General features: G+C 39.9%; 1 protein-coding gene across 2 annotated transcripts in view; it reads left to right on the top strand.

The window, feature by feature from the left end:
- The first annotated feature begins 2,013 nt into the window (after positions 1–2,013).
- Positions 2,014–19,568, top strand: part of mapre2 (microtubule-associated protein, RP/EB family, member 2) — an 86,155-nt gene continuing 68,600 nt past the window's right edge. Inside the window, exon 1 of one of the 2 annotated variants that reach the window (XM_048529047.1) lies at positions 2,014–2,412. The gene's annotated coding sequence lies outside the window, so the exon portion shown is untranslated. Of the gene's footprint in view, positions 2,413–2,681; positions 2,893–19,568 lie in introns of those variants that run through there. The other variant, XM_048529048.2, reaches the window with a different exon arrangement.

Below are 19,568 nucleotides of genomic sequence, written 5' to 3'. Positions count from 1 at the left end.
CAACAGGGAAGAATTAGGGTAAGAAGGACCTTTGTGCAATCCAGGGATCACCAGAAAGGTACACTTCTTTCACTGATCAGCATCCCACAGTTAAACCGTTTGGCTATCTGTTGCATGCCACATTTCTTGTGCCTGAAAAATCAAGTGGCAGCGAATGAACATCTATCTATGGGCAAGGTGAGGGCAAACTATCTGATGCCTCTCCAATTGTTTGTAAAAGTGTGGCAGGTGTTGATGTACAATGACTAGTACATTGTGGATGGCATGTCCCTTAATTTACAGATTCACCTATCTGTTTTCCTGCCAGCAGATAGCCTGTGATATTCAGCTATTGAGTCTAAAGCAGCTGACACTCCAGGCCAGTACTGAGGAAGAGCTGCACATCTTTCAGTGAAATGTTAAATGAAGATCCTGTGTGTTCTGTAGGGTGGATGTAAGACATCTGACTGAAGTATTTCAAAACACCACTACCCTGGTCAATATTTATAACTCAATGAACATTAGTGAAACACATAACCTGATCAGTATCATATTGCTGTTTGTGGTGCTCCCTGAGCACAAAATGGATGCTTACAATAGTGACAATATCACCATCATCTCATCATAATGAACAGCCGAAGGCTATTCCTTTGATCCCTGTGTAGCAGACTTCTGGGAACTGTTCAAAACGCAATCTGAAAGCCTTTGTGAAGGTTTGCTTGATTTAACATCAAGACATGGGAAGCAAATGTCTACTTGTGACCAAAATAGTGATCACCATCAAAAGTTGCTGTCAAAATCCCCCAATCAAGGAAAGTTGCCACGAGAGACACAGAAGGAAAGGACAACTTCTTGTGCCAATTATAAGTTACCATTTCTACATGCCAAACAATGTCCAAGAGCCTGAAAAACTAAATTAGGGCCATGTGCAAACATTCAACTAACACTTGACATAGAAAATAATCTTGACATCCAGAAGGAGGGAGCATTCTTCGCACGAGGTATGATGGCATTTGAAATAAAGTAATTTAGCTATAAAGTGCTTTGGAACTCTTAAATTGTAAAAGTGACTTTAAGTCTTACTTTCTGACTGATATATCTCTGCAGAGCTTGTGCTCAGTGTGCCCGGTTATAGCAGGATTCTGGATTACCATTACTGGTGGGATACGCGCGTTTAGATCGCGTAAACTTCAAACACACGGCTTCCTTCACTGTCGCCCGACCGCTTTGCTCACACAGTGTTTTTCTTTCCCATGCCGAGCATCCTGGGAAAATAAAACACTATCAATGCCGCTGTAAATTTTGTTCGGGGTTGGGCATCGTGGTGCCTGGAGATAATCTTCCATCAGTCGTGGCGATAATTGACAGCCCGCTGAAGAACTGGAATAATGCCGATCTCCTGATTAACTCGCATCTCTTTAATCATTGTTGTTCTAACAATTTAAACTATGCCACGGATGGGGGGCACATGGTTGTTCACTGTTAACATGTTCTATTATACAACAGAAACACTGAAAACAGCATGTTTGATGTATATATGTCATTGCCTGATCAGCGCAGGCTTCAGATATGAAAGTCATGCTTAATCATATTTAAATAACCACCGAATGTTTCACTGTTCAATAAAAAAGGCACTTTAATTTTCTAGCTGATCGTTTACGAAGTGAAACATCCATTGTATCTGCTTTTGGCTTACTATTACACATAATTTCCAATACGTAATCATCTGCAATCGTCTATCTCTATGCGACAACAATCCTATTAATAAAGTGTTAGCAGGTGTCGCGCCGTTGCAGTCCTTTCTCCTGAGAGACGTATGATGGTGCGTTTCTGAAGGGTCTAAGCCCGAAACGTCAGCTTTCCTGCTCCTCTGATGCTGCTTGGCCAGCTGTGTTCATCTGCTCTACACCTTGTTATCTCTGACGGTGCATGCTGTTCTGCACCTCATTCCCCCCCCCCCCATCATGAAGGCGGAACAACCCGCCACAGGAACATTTTCGAGGAGTGGGTACACGGCGCGTGGCTGCCTATGTTCACGTGATAGGGGGAGGGGAAGCCATGGCAATTCCTCAGTCCGAGGAGGAGTCGCCATGGAAACGGCGCGAGCGGCGATTTCCACCCGTCGGCAGCGCTGAGTACCCGAGTTTGCAGAAAGGAAGCACCGACTACCCCAAGCCAGTCTCGTACATACCAACGTCAGAGGAGTTTCTGTCGTTTTCGAGATAGAAATCCGTGAATTCTATATAGAATTTGAAAGTGACACAGGAAGAAACCAGTTTGACTCGAGAATATTCCTTCATGATCGATTTTACCCGCGGCCAAAATTTACATTTAAAAAAAATAAAAATCTGCCCACCCCAACCAATCCCGGTTCTTTTTGAAAGGACTTCTGTTCCTTCGGCCATCGCTGGTGCGAGATTTACAACAGAAACAGTAAGTAAATTGCAGGCGGTCAGTGATTTTAAAGGGCTTTGGGTATTATGCATAAAATATCCCATTCTACTGTTCAGAGGTTGAAGCCCAGGTGTGTGTGTGTGTGTTTTGTGGGTGGGTGCCCGGGTGCCCAGCCGCCCAGCCGCCTGGAGATTGTCATAGTGCTTTTCATTCTCCAGCCAGGCTGCTTTGTCATTCAAGAGGGTGGGCGGCACAAGCACTCGGGAGATTTGAGGCCCGATGTTTGCTCGCAGCTGAACCTTTCCCGACAGCTGTGGGCTGTACACAAGGGAGGAGTTCAATAGGGAATGTATACAGCTCCAATTAGGAGCCACCGAAGTACAAAAAAAACAGTCTATTTCCGGAATTTTAAATTGTTAAAATATTGCAAGTTTTTTTTAAATGAATGGCGAACCCGGGGTACCACAAGAATCCCTGTGATCAGCATGTTGCCGCGTGGGAGAATCGTAACTCTTAGAAGTAAGTGCGAAGTAACCCTCAATTTCATTCAGGAGCCTGTTTTAATGACATTTTAATACAGAGTTTGAAAGTAGTAATAATTTACACATCGTCATCGAGAGGCTCAAAATCAAAGTGCTAATTGCGTACCTTTTTAATGGCAACATTTAACACGCCTAAAAGAAATGTAGTAAAAAAATCTCGTGTTTTGATACTGATGTAATTTAATCCTTTTTAGTTCAACTATTTAGTTAAGATGTAATTCATTTTTGTCCGGATACGTTATCTTCTCATCGTACTTCGTAATTTTACAGATATATATAATGAGTAAGGATAAAATACTTTGTGATTGCTGAAAATGTTTGGGTCACGGTTGATCTCTCATCGTTAAAACTTGAGATAGTAATTTGAAGATTTTTACTTGCCTTCTGGGTGTGAAGCAAGTTTTTATATTTTTCGTCAAGCTTCTATTTCAGTTGAGTTTTCTTATAATTGATTTTTCAGTTGTATTTGAAGTGTTAAGTAGGTGCAATATTTGCTTTTTCTCTCTGTAGAACTGCCATTGAGAATGAGAACATCTTGCAAAAACTCAAAAGCAACACAGTGATGCAAAATATTTTAGTTGAATTCCTGTGATTATATAAATTAATGTCAAAGTTTTGTTTTACAATCAAAATATGCTTTATTATAATGTTGGCTGTGGGTAATTGTGAATTGTTTACCTGAACACATTGGTAAGACTTCTGTCTTCAAACTGCTATGCCCTTTACGGTGCTTGGAATAATTTACTTCTCTGTTGGGTTTGCCCTTTTCTGGTCTACTTTTTGTTGAAATTGAAAGCAATAGTAAGTTAGCTAAATTGCACTTTTCATTGGTAGAAAAACATCCCAAAGCAACTTCAGAAACAAAATAAAATTAGAGCATAACGCCAAGGAATGAGAAACTGAAGGTGACTGAAAGTAGGATCAAAAAGGAGGAGCTGAAAGTGAAGAGGTAGAAGGGATTCCAAAAAGAGGACAACTGATGTTCCATTTTACAAGAAGGGCAGTACAGAGAATCCAGGAAATTACAGACCAGTGAGTCTCAAATCAGTGCTGGAGAAACTTGGAGAAAATTCTGAAGGACAATATTAATCTCCACTTGGAGAGGCAAGGTTTGATCAGGACAGTTAGCATGGCAGATGGACTTTTACCCTGATTTAAATATGGAGTCATTCATTTTGGAAGAAGTAACAAGAGAAAAGAGTATTCGATGAATGGCAGGATAATAGGAAACTCAGAAGAACAGAGGGATCTTAGGGTTCTTGTCCATGGATCCCTAAAGTTGCTAAGACAGGTTAATGTATTTAAGGTATCCAGGACAACTACCTCTTATCAGTTGAGGCATAGGGATGATATCTTGGTCCTGTACAGGACTTTGGTTAGGCCGTAACTGGAAAAATGTGTGCAGTCTGCACACAAAATAAGAGATGTGATTGTACTGGAGGGGGTGTAGAAGAGATTCATCGGGTTGTCGCCTGGGCTGAGGCAGTTTAGATGTCAGGAGAGGCTAGATAAGCTCAAGTTGTTTTCTGCAGAACCGAGTGGGCTGAGAGGGTATCTGACTTGAGGCAAACAAGATGAGTGGAAAGCAGCTGTTTCCCCCTAGTTCAAGGTGAAAGACAAGTGTTTAGAGGGGATTTGAGGACATAGTTTTCACCAGAGAGAAATTTGGCACGCGCAGCCTTGGAGAGTAGTCAGGTGGGAAACCTCATAATGCTTACAAAGTTCTGTATGAACGTTTTGAAATGTCATGACATTCAAGGCTATGCACCATTGCTGAAAAGTGAAACCAATGTGGACTTAATGTAGCTTTTTGTAGGTACAGACTCTGGGATGAATGGCCTAGTCTGTACTGTATTATATGCTTCTAAAGTAGATTGAGATGACAACATGTCATTATCCGTGGGACAAATTGAGTTGTATGAGTTTTGAAATTTAGTCATTTGTGGGTGACACTGGTTGGATAGCATGTATTGAGCACCCCAAGTTGCCCTTGAAGGTAGTGGTGAGCTGTCTTCTTGAATGTCGGATTTCTTGTGCTGTAGGTAAATTCACATTGCCCGTAGGGAAGCAATTCCTCTGACATTGATGGAGAGACAAATAATCACTGAAGCCGATGTTCAGAAAATATTCCAGTGGAGCTGTAAGGTATAGGAGGTTACTGATGAAGAGGGTGCCCCTGAGGTTTTAAATCATACAGAATATGAATTTGAACAGCTTGTTCTTGGAAGTGATGCAGATTGATTGGCCAAGATGAGTGTGATAGGTACTTATGATGTTTTTAAATAATTTCTTCATGGGATGTAGGTGTCACTGACTAGACCAGTATTTATTGTAAACTCTTACTTGCCGTGGACAAGATGATATTCTGCTGTCTTTAGGGTGAACATCAGTGTACCAGCCCAGCTCGTCCCCTCCCCCCGCTGCATCCCAAAAATAGCCCAGCCTGTCTCTGCCTCCCTAACCTGTTCTTCCTCTCACCCATCCCTTCCTCCCACCTCAAGCCACACCTCCATTTCCTACGTACTACCTCATCCTGCCTCCTTGACCTGTCCGTCTTCCCTGGACTGACCTATCCCCTCCCTACCTCCCCACCTATACTCTCCTCTCCACCTATCTTCTTTTCTCTCCATCTTCGGTCCGCCTCCCCCTCTCTCCCTATTTATTCCGGAACCCTCTCCCCATTCCCCTATCTGATGAAGGGTCTAGGCCCGAAACGTCAGCTCTTGTGCTCCTGAGATGCTACTTGGCCTGCTGTGTTCATCCAGCTTTATACTTTGTTATCTGGATTCTCCAGCACCTGCAGTTTCCATTATCACTTACACAATGGGAGTTGGGAGTTCCAGGATTGTTTGTAGTCTATAGGGGAACTTGCAGGTGGTGGTGTTTTCATGTATTTGCTGCTCTTGACCCTCAAGGTGGTAGAGGTTCTGGGTTTGGAAAGTATTGCAAAAATATCTGTGGTGAGTTGCGAAAGTGTTTCTTGTAAGTGGGCCACAATGCTGCTATAATGTAGGGAGTGAATATTGAAGGTGGTGGATGGGATGTCAATTGAGCAGGCTGTTTTATGTTGGATGGTGTCAAATTTGTTGATTGTTGGAAACTGTACCCTTCCAAGCAAGTGGAGTGAGCATTCCATCACATCACACTCCTATCTTGTGCATTGTAAATGGTGGACGGGCATTGAGGAGACAGGTGAGTTACTTTCCACAGTGCCTACCCTCGAACTTACTTATTCTTGTAACAGGTATATTTATATGGCTGGTCTGATTGAATTCCTGGTGAATAGTAAGCACCAAGATGTTAATAATGTGTCTTTCAATGATGGTAATGCCATTGATGGCTGGTTAGATCCTCTCTTGTTGGAGATGGTCATTGCCTAGCACTTGTGTGGTATGGATGTTACTTGACAGTTGAGCCCTAACCTGAATATTGTCCAGATCTTGCACCATTTGGACATGGACTGCTTCAGTATCTCAGCAGAGCTACAAGTGCTGGAGATGGTAGAAAATGATCCATTTTGAATTGTAAATATCCCTGATGTTGTACTCGAATCACACCAACTCTAAGTTATCTTGACTGATTTCCTCAGGACTGCTTCCTAATTTCATTCCAATTTTCCCCGTTTCACTGACTTTGTCACATCTGTTCCAATGATGGCAACTTCCACCAGATTGCCTCTAAAATTTCCTTCTTTTCCATAGCCAAAGATTCCTTTTTCCATTACGACTGACAAAGCCCTCAACTGTGTCAATACCATCTCTCACACATCTGCCCTCACCTTTTCCTCGTCCAAAACAAGGATAAAGTTCCCTATATCCTTACTTTCCACTCTATCATTCTCTATGTTCAAATGACCATTTTCTCCTGCGACATGGTTTGGGAGGTGGTTTCTTTTGCGAGAAGGATTGAACGAGAGGTGCTGAGCAGTCTGTGAATCAATGGACAGCTTGGAAGGCTTTGAGGTGTTTTTTGGATTTGGAGAAGTGGAGGCAGCCTGGATGGGTGTGGCTAGCTGTTTCCAATGAGGATTTCTCGTTTTGGTGTTTTTTAGCTTTTGGGTTCAGCAGGTGCTGTTGTGTGCTTGAAGAGGAAACTGTTTTTCCCCTCTTGATTACAGCTGGAAGCTGGAGGTTCTCTTTCTAAGCTGTAGGATTGCATGTGAAACACAATCTGTTTCTGAATTTGCCTTTTTTGCCACGGTGTTTGTTTATGGGATGTTATTATATTGGAACAGTTAATTGTTATGGTATCTATTATTCTGTAATTGTGTGTATGGAATGAGCTGCCACTAGAAAGTGGTAGATGCTAGTACAATTTCAACACTTACAAGTCATCTGGATGGGTATAAAAATAGGAAGGGTTTGGAGGGATATGGGCCAAATGCTGGCAGATGGGGCTAGATTTATTTCGGGTACATGATTGGCATGGATGAGTTGGACTGAAGGGTCTGTTTCTGCGCTGTACATTCAGACTCTGACTTTTAAGATTTCCAATAGAATTAAGTTATTCTAAGTGCTTTCTTTTGTTTATGCTTTAACTGGAGAGTTTAAATAAGTTGTATTGCTTAATGTTGAGTAATTTTACCAATCAAATTATTTCTGGAACACTGTGCATTTCCATTGCCTTTTTAAAAAAAGAAAAAGGTAGGGTCAAGGCTACCTTATAGTATTTTTGAGGGGTTTCATCTGGTCCATAACACCATCACCTCCAGCAGGAGACTTAACTACCAACAAACATGTTGTCTCTTCTCCAACCCCTCTTTTTCCCCCCCCCTCCTCCACTGTCAGCTTTTCATGGAGACTGTTCCTTCTGTGATTCCCTGGTCTACTCTTCCATCAATCTCAACAGTTCCTCACTTCCCCACGGAATTGCAGAAAGTGTAACACTTGCCTATTCACCACATCTGTTCTCAGCATCCATGCCCCAGACATACCTTCCAGATGAAAGTGTTTAGTTGTATCTTCAATCCCTTTTACTGTGCTCACTGCTCACAATGAGTTCTTCATCACAGTAGTGATAACATATGGAGACAGGATAGCTGCTTTGTGGAAAATCTCCACTTTGTTCTTTAGAATGACCCTGACCTTTCAGTCGCTTGTCATTTTAATAAACCACCTTGCTCCCATGCTAACATTTCCATCCTTGGCCTGCTACAGTGCTTTCAATGAAGCAGAACAAACTGGAGGAACAACTCCTCATTTTACACTACATCACTTTACAGTCTTTGGGACTTTGGTATTTACTTCAATAACTTCAAAGAATAAGCTTTGGTCTCAACTTTTCTTATGTCATCTACTCTTCCCCCTGCTGTATCTTGTTGGTTTTACTCTCAGCAGCACAGGCACATTTGTTTTTTTTTCTTCCAAAGTTAACATTTTTCACCACCTTACTCTTTTTTTGCTTGGATACGCTCACCATGTTCTTCCTTTATACCAACACTGCCCCCCCCCCACTGTCACTCGCAGTTTTTAAAAAATTTCCACCTTCTGAAGAATGGTCCTATCTGACTGAAAAGTTTTTAACTCTTTCTGTCTCCACAGAAAACCTGCTGTGTTTCTTAAGCACATTGTGTTTCTGTTTAATTGTTTCCTATATACTTGTTCACAAGTTATTGTGGCTGGACTTGACAGCAAGTTCATTTCTGCTAAACTGCTAAATCTTTCACTTTGGTTTTTTTCTAATAGCTTGAGACATAGGTTCTCATTATTTGTGGTTGTCGCAGGGAGTTTATTGAGCAACATTTGGATCCTCTAGAAGTTTCAGAATAGCATGAGTGTCTTGATCATTTTCTTACCTGCTATTTTTAACTGGAGAAGGATCTATTTCCAGTATGTCTGCCAGCCGTAGTGTAAGAAAAATCTTCAAAAATGAGATTCAAAAAAACAGGTTAGTGTTGTTTAGTAGAGAGCACACCTTTAGAAGAAGTGATTAGATATTGTGCGCTGATTAGTCAGACTTACCAAAAGCAAGCATCGGGGCAGAAATACTGTTGGCTACAATTTAAATTCAACAGCTGTTCTTAACTTCCCATACCAGTTTGCTAAGCATATGACTGTATCCTCACATATAAAAAGTCATGCATTATCTACTTTGATTTCAGCACAAAAATAACCATGAGAATTTAAAAAATAATTTTCCATGTGTATTAAATTCAGGAAGATGCATAGTTTGTTCTTATTTTCTTCAGAAACTGAAGTGGCATGGAAACTTCAGTGTATAAGAAAACAAAATAGGCCAAAAATAGACTATGGTGTGTTACTCTGGATCTTCTACAAATCTTACTTCTATCAGAATAAAAGGTAAATGTTACTCTGGAAAGTGCTAGGCATTTGCACATGCAGAAAGAATATTTTGAAGCTTGTTGCTTCATGATTAAAATAATTGGATTCTGAAATCTTTAAACCAGAAATAAAACTGAACAACATAGTCATTGGAATTATTGAGTTTTATATATATTAGTAGATAGTTTTAAAAAAAAAATCCTGCTTTTTCAAATCTTGCATTACAGTGGTTTGGAAAATTTGGCATTTCAGTTCTAGACCTAGGCCAAATTCTTGTAGACTACATAAGTAAAGGCATACTTATCTCTGATTGTAAAAAGATAAGTTTGGTTAATATTAATTACAGTTGTCTGCAAACTAAACAGCAGCAAACAACATAAATGTATTGTTTGGGGGAAAACAGTTGTTTATACAGGTCTATTAGATTTTCTAATTGAAGGTGATGCTTATTGTTACCAAATAAACTTTTTGTGTTATGTGAAAATTGCTTGATTTAGTCATGCAATTTTGCCAGACTGATCCCCTCATTTCTAGAGGAGTGCGAAGTCATAGAAAATATATGAAAATTTAGATTTCTACACTTGTTTCTGTGTAGGATTGTGACTCAGCTTCCTCACTCAATGTGGATTAAAGGTATCCTTTTCCCTTTTGGTCTTTTGCTTGTCATCATCTATCTTTTATGAGAGATGAGGCTGACAGAACTTTAATGTTGATGGTGGAGTTTTCTCCCAGTTGTGCAATGTCTTTTGAGCACCCTTTCAGACTCTGCTACGTCGTGCTGTTTTGGGATGGTTTATGCATTTGGCAGTCTGCCAAGGTTTTAGTGACATTCTTCCTGTTTTCTGAAAACTGGTCCTTTTGGGTCTCTGCTCTGGATGCAGATGTTACTATCATCCCTTTTCCATGAATACTCATTGATTCAAAATGACAAAAGGTTACATCTTCCTATCCAGCTATGTCCGTATCCAACTGTCATGTAGTGTAAGAGCCTCGCTGAGATGCACTTTGGGCCAAGGAGGCATACTATAGAGTATGGGAGAATCTGTGGTCGCAGCCACTTCACAGAATTTTTGTTTTTAGTCATTCACGGGATGAGGGTGGTGCTAGCTAAGCCGCTATTTATTGACTGTCTGTAATTGCCCAGAGGGCAGTTAAGTGTCAACTGCGTTGCTGTGGATCTGGAGTCACATGTAGACCAGATCAGATAAGGATTATTTTCCTTCTCTAAAGGACATTTGTGAACTAGATGGGTTTTTTTTTCCGGCAACTGGCAATGGCCCCATAGTTTGCATTGGACTCTTAATTCCAGATTTTTATTGAATTCAAATCCTACCATCTGCCTTGGCAGGATTCGTACTTGGGTCCCCAAAATATTACCTGGATCTCTGAATTAACAGTCTTGCAATAATATCTCTAGGCTATCACTTCCCCATTGATTGGGATAGCTGTTTCCTTTGTAATGATACGATGGCTTTAGGAGGTGTATTTTGTTTTTTTAAAAGAAGAACGGCTAAGACAGGTGTGAATCAGTCTGCTCAAATCCACTAAAATAAACAGCTTGTAACACCTTGGATAATTTCTAAAAGTTGGAACAATAGTAGCAGTCTGAACGGGTGGGGTCATGCTCCCACAGAACCAGGGTTTTTAATATTAACTTTGCGGTTACGGAGATCTTGAAGCTGGATGCGGAAGTGCTTATTCCTTTCTCTGTAACAGCTAAAAGTTAAGGTTCTCCTCCGGCTTGAATCCGTTTTACTGAGCTTGCCTTTGCCAAAGGTGTGTTTATGAGATGTTACTGTATTGGAGTAGTTAACTTGTTAATATATATTATTTTAAGTATCTCTGTAGAATTATAGTTAAGCCAATTTTTAAATTTTTTTTCTCTATTTTAACTAGAGTAGAAAAATAATGTTTTGCCTAATGTCGTTGTTTTGACCAATTGACTTGCATCTAGGACGCAATGTCTTACATTTACCCTTTTCAAAATAAGAAAACATTGGGTCTTGACTACCTTCTTAATATATTTTAGGGGGGGTTTAGTGTGGTGTTTAACATCATTGTGTGTCCATTAACAAAAAATCTGCATTTCAACTATCTTCTGTCATCTGGGATACTTCTCAAAGATCTCCCGAATCGCTACGAGACTTCCTGTCCGCACATTAATCTTTGGACCTGGCGTTCTGTGTCTCCCTTTTGACAGAATGTGTCCTTGATATCATGAAATACTTTCCACCAGTGGATTTGCTTGGTGTCATGCCTGGAACAAGAGTTTGGTGTCTATGATGCTGTCTTCTGGTCATGGCTAAGTTAGCAAGTATGTTGAAGTCTCTTTGGTGAACAAACTCTACCAACTCTATAAACTGCTTATATGAATCTTGTTCCCCACTAAGCGTGCGTTCTGCTTTCATGGCTGTCACTGCCTACACTGATATTTCATCAGTTTAAGGTGCTCTGTGGACTGAGGACCTTTTTTTAATCGGGCCTTGTCACTCAATCTCATGGCAGTTTGCTCTCTGATTAGTTCTTTACTCAAGGGTGTTGTTGCAATTTCTGAGTCGTATCTTGTTCATGAATAAGTCATCTGGATCCTGGATGCCAGGTCAGCTACTGCATTCTATCTAATATCATGTACACATCAAATGCACCGAGTACCTGGTCAAATATTGCTGAAACTTTCGTGATTGTTTCTCTTGTCATTGTCAGTACATTCTCCCATTGACCGTGTGATCATTCTGATTTTTTTTTCTAATTTGTGGAAGGTTCACGAGAAGAAGGTTCACGAGTTGCATGATTTTTGCAGCCAGATCAGAATTCTCCACATGGTAGAGCATGTCATGTAGTAGAAGGGTCTTCTCCATCATGAGGTAACTTCACAATGTATTGAACTGAGTTGGGTTAACAGGCTCAATAATCTTCTCTCTGTTATTGAGTCAGAAGCGATGATGTTCGCTTTGCAATGTTCAGCACCATTTGTGAATTCTCCTACATTGAAGCAGTCCATGTTCAAATACAACAAAACCTAGAAAATATCAGGCTTGCACTGACAAGCCAGTTAAACCATCACACGTTGATATTCAATGGCATTACCATCACTAAATCCCCCACTATCGACATCCTGTGGGTTACCATTGACCAGAAACCGGACTTGCCATATAAATATAGAGCCTACAGGCCTGAGGTGAAAATAGTGGGCTGCCTGTGCATGTTTCTTCCTCCATCTGTGTGCCTGCAGACATCACTCCATCTCTTGGAAAGGACAGGACACACAGAGAGGTTGAAGCCCCTTTTTCTTCCCCCCCCCCCCCCACCCCCTTTTTTTTTGTTTATTTTGCCATTCATCATTGCACCGTTTCTACTCAGGATTGAGTCCAGGTCTATATGTGTTTCTAGGAGTTACTGAATGTTCTGTCGGACCTAGCTTTCTATGGTGACCACAACCAATCTCTGGAGATGGCAACAGCAAAGCATGAGACTGCACAACATACTAATACTAACTTACAAATTAAGAGCAGGTGTAGACCAATCAGCCCCTTAAGCCTGCTCCACAGCTCAGTAAGATCATTGTAACCTCAAATCCATGTTCCTGCCTACTCCTGAAGCCTTTCAACCCCTTAAAGAATTTGTCTGTCTCTGCCTTACAAATATTCAAGGTCTCTGGTTTCAGCACATTTTTTTTCATGGAGAGAGTTCCAAAGATTCGTGACCTTTTAAAGATTTTTGCCTAATGTATTTTTTTTAGTTTTCCTTGTATTCATTCACGGGCTGAGGGTGTCACTGGCTAGGCCAGCATTTATTGCCGAGAGAATAGTTATGAGTCAGCCACGTTGCTGTGGGTCTGTAGTAGGGATGGCTGTTTTCTTCCCTAAAGGACATTAATGAACCAGTTGGGTTTTTCCCAACAACCGACAATAGATTCATGGTCATCATTCCAGATATTTATTGAATTCAAATTCTACCATCTGTCCTGGCAGGATTTAAACCCAGGTCCCCAGAACATTGCTGGACTTCTAATCTAAAGATCCAGGTAATGAGTCACAGGCAGGCCTAGTGGAATTCTGATTTTTAAACAGTGTTTAATTCTAGATCCCCTTTTTATAAGAGGAAGCACTTCTCTACATCTACCCTTTGGGATTTTGTTTTAATCAAGTTGCCGTTTGCTCTTCTAAACTCCAGTGAATACAAGCCTAACCTGCACAGCCTTTCTTCATAACAGAACCCGCTTTACTGCATTAGTCTATAAAATTTAGTCAGCTCCAGCACAATTACATCCTTCCTTAAAAAAGTTGACGCAGTGCTATGCACTACTACGGAGATGGTCTACCCAGTGCCCTGTATAAGTGAAGCAAAACTTCCTTACTTTTGTGTTATTGTGGGACATTTGGGAAAGTGTGTCGATTCCTGAGGCGCACCACTCCTGGGGTAGTCAGAAAAGTTCATGTCTTAACCAAAGTGCACTCAGTCTCTGATTTACTTGTCTGATGGAATGAAGTTCACAGAAGACATGGGCCAAGTTCCAGTACTTAACAAGAATTACTATTTATCACAAATGAGTAAATTTCAGCAAGTAAACAGCTTGGAACTGCCAACATAGTTCTATTGGATAAAACTCTAATTCGTACACATATGTACGGAGTCAGATGTAGCCAACAAAAATATTGGTTAATGTCGAGGCAGGGACGGGGGTTGGCGAAAACTGGGAACTGCAGTTCAATAGCAGCAGTCACAAGAATTGCTTTAGAAAATCTTTTGGCATGTCAGAACATTGTCGTCTAACTTTGCTTTTGAGATTTCACTTCAAAGAAAGCACTGGCAATTGGCAAAATTTCTTGGTTACTGCTTAAAGGCTACAGCTTACAGTAACCAGTGGGAGAAAATAATTGGCTTTCTTCAGATTTCTGGTATTTTGGAGATATATTGTGAGAGAGAGAGAGAGAGAGACCAACTCATCTTCCAGAGATGTGAATGTTTCTCCTTTACATTTACACCCAGAAGCTGTTCAGCCACCCAGAAACCATTCAATCCTTTGGCTTTCATGATAGGTTTGTGCAGTAGTGACCTATCAGCTTTTGCCAGCCAAATTTCATTTTGCATACACATGTTCTGACATTGTGCTGTCTGTTTACACCTTCACTTACTATCTGCAAAACAAAGGGGTAAATCCAACCTGCACCTGGTTTTCCCTAACTTCTTTTTAAGAAGCAGCAATTCCTTCCACAGTCCTTGGTTTTAACTTTCAATCCTCAATCCACAATCAACAAGAAATGTCTTTATAGTATTGAATTCTCATCGTGTAAATTCTAATATTCTATTAGCTTTCCTATTACTTTCAGTATGTACATAGTAACCTTCTGTTGTTCATGCACAAGGATGTAGAGGTGCCTCTGCAACTCAGAACTCAGCAATCTCTGACCATTTAGACGATTTCTTTATTTTTATTTTTGCCAAAATGGACAGTCACATTTTCCCACATTATACTTCATCACCTATTATTTATTGCCATCTCATTTAACCTATCGGCTTTTTTTCTAACATCCCTGCATCCGTACCGCAGCATTCTTTTCCAACCCATGTTTGTATCATCAGCAAATTTGGCAACCATACCTTTGGTCCCTTCATCCTTATCATTTTTATAAATTATAAACCGTTGAGGTCCCAGCACCAATCCCTGTGACATGTTATTTGTCAAATCTTGACATAGTGAGCAAGACCCATCATCACTTGCTCTTTGCTTTCTGTTATCAAGCCAATGTGGGGGCTACCCTTTACACACTCAGCTTTTGTTTTCCACAATTACTTTTTGATATCGTATCCTGTTAAATACTTTATGAAAATCCTAAGTACAGCACATCAACTGGTTCCCCTTTATCCACAGCATCCATACCTCTTCGATGACTGATTAGTCAAACATGATTTTCCTTCCATGACACCATGTTGTCTCTGCCTGATTGTCTTGAACCTATCCAAATGCTGTTATCACTTTTCATAATAACTTGGCCGATCAATGGAAAAAGTTAGAAGGTAACTTACACGCAGTTTCCTACTTTCTCTCCCTCTCTGTGTCTCCCTTTTTGAATGCAGGAGTTGCATTTGATATCTTCCAATCTAATTGGACTTTCTCTGAATCAAGTGACTTTTAGAAAATTGAAGCCAATATGTAAACTACCTCACTAGCTACTTTTCGGACCCTAGGATGAGGTCCATTAGATCCGAGGCAATTGTCAGCCCATAGCTCAAACAATTAAGTTTAATACCACTTCTCTAGTGATTGTTTGTTTTATTTTCCTGAGTTCTTACGTTCTCTGTTTTATTGCTGCCTTTGGGATGTCGTATACTCTATAGTGAAGTAGGTGCAAAATACTTGTGTAATTTCTGCCATTTCTTTTATTTCCTATTAATTCTACAGATTCACTTCTTGATAGGACCAATACTCATTTACTAACTTGTTTCTTTAAATATTTACAGGAACTCATGTTATCTGTTTTTATATTTCTAGCTAACTGTCTCCTCCAATTTTTCCCTTCTTACTAATTTTTTGCTTTTCATGTTCATTGAATCTTCTGAACTGCCACCTGTTTTGCTCAGGTGTGTTTTCTTTAAGTTTGATGTTAAGATTTTTAGTCCACTACAAGTAGTGGATCCTTCCCGGGGGATTTTTCTTGTTGGACTATTATCAATTCTGAAATATCCTCTTAAGTATTTGCTACTGAATCTTTTATTGATTTATCATTTAACCTAATTTTCCAATTTACTTTAGCCAGCTCTGCTTTTACGCTGTCCTATTTGCCCTTATTTACACTTAAAATGATTAGTGTCAGACCTACTCTCCTCTTCCTGAAACTGAATGTAAAATTCAATTGTGTTGTTGTTTCTGCTACTCGGTTTCACAATGAGACTCATAATTATAATGCTGGTGCAGTCCTCCAACTTGCAACCCAGTTTGCCCAGCAGACAATCTTGGCTGCTGTTCCTACACCAGTCTATGCATTTATGCAATGTTATTAATGATGCCAGTCAGTGTCGTCGCTGCCCTCTGAAGGACACATGTCTTCACTCACTCACTGGGCATCTTGCTGAGGTCCTCCTGGTGATGGTGACTGCGCCGATGCAAATCTTCACCCCAATCGGAATCATTGCTGCCCTCTGCCAGAGGAGAGGTATATTACACTTTCTACTCGGAGGCAAACCAAAAAAGATACTGGAGCAAGTTGGTTGAATGTGCCGACAGATGATATACTCTAGCTTCCAGAGGGGTTAATGAAGGAAAAAAATGAATTGGAGGTCTATATGGCAGTTATAAACTTGTCCCATTAGGTAGAGTTGGATTCAAAGTAACTTGGTAAGTGAAAATGTTTTAGTTGGAATTGTGCATCATATCCTAACACAAAAGTAATCACTTTTATCTTGGGGAATAATCTGACTAGTTCAGAAATATTAGCCTCACTAGTGGTTTTGGAACAAGCAATAGAAGTGATAGAAATAGATGCTGCAGAAGGATTTTTTTTCGACTGTTCTGTGATTAGAATTATAGAATGTGTACATTGTGGAGACAGGCCCTTCAGCCCAACAAGTCCACACCAACCCATTCTCCCTTATAACCCACCTAATCTACACATCCCTGAACACTACGGGCAATTTAGCACGGCCTATCCACCTAGCCTGCACATCTTTGGACAGTGGGAGGAAACCGGAGCACTCAGAAAACCCACACAGACAAGGGGAGAATGTGCAAACTCCACACGGACATTTGCCCGAGGGTGGAATCGAATGCAAGTCCCTGGTGCTGTGAGTAAGCAGTGCAAACTGTGACTTGGGTCGAATTAGTTAGATAGGAAGAAGAAAATCTATATAATCAAAGAGATGATGTGAAAATTCAGTAATTGAGCATGGTTTTCAGGAACTCAAGTAAAATGGACCATTTTGAAGAAAATGAGGCTGGTGTGTTTAAACATCTTTTAATTAGAAGTAGTTTGAGTTGAGAGAGCTATATCAGATAGCCTAGTCAAACTGAAATAGAGTCATACCTGATCTTTAACACTTTGTCTTTTAAATAATAATGAGGAAGTGGAGACTGCTCCAAATACTAATTGAGGAATGGGCAGTAACTGACAGTACTGATATTCAGTAATTGATCTCTGCTTTTGACACACTTAGATCAACCAAATTAGATTTCACTCTGGGAGCTGGCTGTTCAGTAATATTAACAGGAATCATAACAAAAGATACTGAATGATATTTCTGTCCTATGACTATTAACCATTCAATTAATTCATGTTTACTGACTAATCTGAAAAAGCAAGGACTCAATCTTCGTACTTATTTATTGGAGGCATAAACAATGATACATATACTAAAGTTTTTTTTAAAATTACCCTGCTTTATTGCAATAAATGTTGCGTGTGTGTTATCTATCTATCTATACAATATATAATATCTTAGGTGATCAATTTCAGTCACAAAGTAAGTCTCATTGAAAACATTGAATATCACAATTTAGTGACTTTTCTTTTGCATCATAAGCACACATGCTGAATGGATGGTTGTACTAAACAGTAAATCTTTTGTGTCAAAACATGAGAAGGCTTGTTGTCATCAAAAATATCTTAGAGCCTTTGTATTTTAAATAACCATTCTCTGTCCCAAGAATACTAAAAAGGCTATAGTGATAAGGTTTATTCATAGTTTTCTTGTAATGTGTCCAGCCCTGAACAAATAGCTGGAGTATTCCATGAAGTACCATTTTTCTTAAATCCTGTTTTATCCCGTAAGTATGTGATTTTTACTTTTCTGTTAGCTGAAGTATAATTAACACGTTCTGAATAGCTTTGACATTATGATGAAATCATTGAGCAATGTCTTGAAATTTATGTTGGAGAAGAAAAATGCCCCATCACACTTTTCTATGATTTTCCTCCCAAACAAAGTCACTCTTGGGCAGGAGGTGGCGTGCTGGTAATATCACTAGCAACATGGATTCACATCTCCACTATAGTGTCTTAGAACATAGAACATAGAACAGCACAGCACAGAACAGGCCCTTCAGCCCACAATGTTGTGCCGACCATTGATCCTCATGTATACACCCTCAAATTTCTTTTCTGCATTTTCCAATATATGCCTGGTCAGCAACCAGGGCCGAAATCAACAGATCTATTTAAATAAAAAAGTCTGTGTCTTAAAAGGAACTTCAATAGTCTGAGCCTGTTACCATTATTCTGAAAGTACTGAGAGTAGAATAGCAACACTGTGATGCAGTCAATAATAAATTCTAGCAAATGTTTAGTCAGAGACTGAGATTCTGTTACAGTTTAGTCTGAGAGCTGGAGAATGATTTTTCATATTTCCGCACTGAAGATTGAAAATAAGCGTTATTATTTACCTTTGACACGGTTCATTTATCTGGTTAGTGTTCAACTATCCAGAGGTTTATCTTCTTGGCTATTATCTAATAACAGTGTTAATTTAGTTTAGATTCAATTTCTTGGCCATAAACTCTGGAATTGTCTTCCTAAACATTTCCATTTCTCCCTCTTCTTTAATGATACTCTTTATACGTTACCTCTTTGACAAAGCTTTTGATCATCTGACCTACCTAGTATCTCAGTGTAAACTTTCTTTGAAAACACTCCAGTGAAATACCTTGGGACATTGGACTACATTTAAAGGTGCAACATAAGCTGAAGCTGTTATTAACTGAGTGTTTATTGGAACGATCTGTGATGTTGAGCCTAAATATAGTACTTCAACATGAACAGCTAATAGTAGCAAGAGCAAAGGTCAGGATAGACTATCACTTACAATCTATAGGTTACTCTAATAGTTGCATGTTATAAAAGAAAGTAGTAAACAACAAAGTTCAAAGAGGCCCAAAAGTTCAGAGTTGGCAGCAGAAGGAACAAATGTAAAACCGCACTAACCACTAACTTTGCGCCCCAGCCTTAAAAACCCTCTGCAGTAAAGGATTCCACAGACTCACCATCCTCTGAGAAAAGAAAATTCCTCTTCATTTCTATCTTAAATGAGCGACCTCCTATACTGAGATGATGCTCGCACTACTAGAAGGGGAAACAAGCTTTCTGCGCTTAGTTGGTGAAGTCCTGTAAGAATCTTCTATTTTTTTTTAAGATCGCCTCTCATTCCTCTACATTCTATCACACACAGGTCCAATCTACTTAACCTCTCCTCATCAGACAGTCCTTCCATACCAGCCAAGTGAACCTACCATGGACTACCCCCAACGCCAGTATATGTTTCCATAGATAAGGGTTCTAAAATCGTTCACAGTATTCCAGCTGGGATCTGACCCAGTGACTTGAATAATTTCATTGAAACCTCCCTACTTTTAAACTCCATTTCCTTTAATAAAGGTGAACAT

The sequence above is a fragment of the Stegostoma tigrinum genome, chromosome 5, assembly GCF_030684315.1.
Source record: "Stegostoma tigrinum isolate sSteTig4 chromosome 5, sSteTig4.hap1, whole genome shotgun sequence".
NCBI lineage: Eukaryota > Metazoa > Chordata > Chondrichthyes > Orectolobiformes > Stegostomatidae > Stegostoma > Stegostoma tigrinum.
Note: the sequence above shows the minus strand (reverse complement) of the source record. Positions and strands in the feature narration are given on the sequence as shown.